Raw genomic sequence first — 1822 nt, 5'->3', positions numbered from 1 at the left:
GTGCTAGGATTACAGGCATGAGCCACCACGCCAGCCCACAACAGCTGAGATCTTTATTAATTGTTTTCTGCTGTATGCAGGACCTAGAACAAGTGCCTATCCCATATAAGATCTCAGTAGATAATTGTTCATTTATTTTATTTTTTATTTTTTTGAGATGGAGTTTCACTCTTGTTGCCCAGGCTGGAGTGCAATGACACAATCTCGGCTCACCGTAATTTCCACCTCCTGGGTTCAAGCGATTTCCCTGCCTCAGGTTCCCAAGTAGCTGGGATTACAGGCATACGCCACCATGCCCGGCTGATTTTGTATTTTTAGTTGAGACAGTGTTTTTCCATGCTGGTTAGGCTGATCTTGGACTCCCGACCTCAGGTGATCCACACGCCTCAGCCTCCCAAAGTACTGGGATTACAGGCGTGAGCCACTGCGCCTGGCTGCTAATTGTTGAATGAATAGGCTTCACACATCCTGTGTCCTCTACTGGGAACATGCTCACTTACCTTTTTGCCTCGCTTATTTCTACAAATCCCTCTGTGCTCAGCTCAAACATCACATTCCCTGAGAAGCTTTCTGGGGTACCCAGGTTCCCCATTAATTATTCTCTTGTTGTACTCTTCTTCTCCTTTTAGTATTTACCACCATAGTAATTATGCAACTACTTGATCCATCTCACCTGTTAGTTTATAAACTCCATGAAGGCTGGGACTAGGCAGGTCTTGGTTAGCGCTCTATCCTCAGTTCCTAGCATAGAACCTGACCCATGCGAGTCACTCAATGGTTTTTTTTTATAATAGCTTTATTGAAGATAATTGACACATAATACACTGAACATATTTAAAGTGTACAATTTGAAACCATCACCAGAATCAAGATATTGAATGTATCCACCACCCCCGTGAGTTTCCTTATGCCCCTTGGTGACCCCTTTCTCCTAAAGGGGTCTATCGATTTCAGATAAAGCTGCTTGTGACATTTGTGCACGAGTCTTAAAAAATATAAAACACTTCGCAAATTTGCGTGTCATCCTTGCGCAGGGGCCATGCTAATCTTCTCTGTATCATTCCAATTTTAGTATAGATGCTGCCAAAGCAAGCACCACTCAATGGTTTTTGAGTGACTGACTGAATAAATGTATTCTCACAGTTTGTTTTTTGTTTGAGATGGGGTCTTGCTCTTATCGCTCAGGTTGGAGTGCAACCTTCACCTTCCAGTCTGAGGCAATTCTCCAGCCTCAGACTCCCAATTAGCTGGGACTACAGGCATGCCCCACCACGCTCAGCTAATTTTTGTATTTTTAGTAGAGATGGGGTTTCAACATGTTGGTCAAGCTGGTCTTGAACTTTTGACCTTGTGATTCACCTGCCTCGGCCTCCCAAAGTGCTGGGATTACAGGCATGAGCCACCGTGCCCAGCTTCTCACGCAGTCTGATGCCCACCTAATGCTAGCTGAAACTAGGGTCATTGTTATTGCTGTGGTTATTGATGACAGTCATGGACAGATGGCAGCAGAGCTGGTAACAGCAGCCAACTAAGCACCTGGCATTTTCTACCACCATGTGCCACTTCTGAGAGTAGATTCAGGAAACGGGATGGACTGTAATCACTAATTCATTCAACAAACATTTAGGTGTTGTTAGATGAAGTGCAAAGGTGAGCAAGGCAGTCTCTGCTTTTGAGGGGCTTATAGTTTAGTGGGGGTAACAGACCTAGAAACATGAAGTCACTGACATGTCAGAGTCTGTACAAATTCGCTAGGCCTGCCATAACGGAGTACCACAAACTGAGTGGCTTAAAACCACAGAATTTTACCATCTCACAGTTC

General features: G+C 44.5%; 1 non-coding gene across 1 annotated transcript; it reads right to left on the bottom strand.

The window, feature by feature from the left end:
• Nucleotides 1-989: 989 nt before the first annotated feature.
• On the bottom strand, nt 990-1096 carry LOC135273572 (U6 spliceosomal RNA). The gene has a single exon (XR_010341346.1). It is a non-coding gene; the product is annotated as a U6 spliceosomal RNA (small nuclear RNA).
• Between the last annotated feature and the right edge of the window lie 726 nt (nt 1097-1822).

Source organism: Aotus nancymaae, unplaced genomic scaffold (genome assembly GCF_030222135.1).
Source record: "Aotus nancymaae isolate 86718 unplaced genomic scaffold, 86718_ANA_hifiasm-v0.15.2.pri h1tg000007l, whole genome shotgun sequence".
Lineage (NCBI taxonomy): Eukaryota > Metazoa > Chordata > Mammalia > Primates > Aotidae > Aotus > Aotus nancymaae.
The sequence above is the reverse complement of the archived record's forward strand: the minus strand, read 5'-3'. Positions and strand labels throughout refer to the sequence as shown.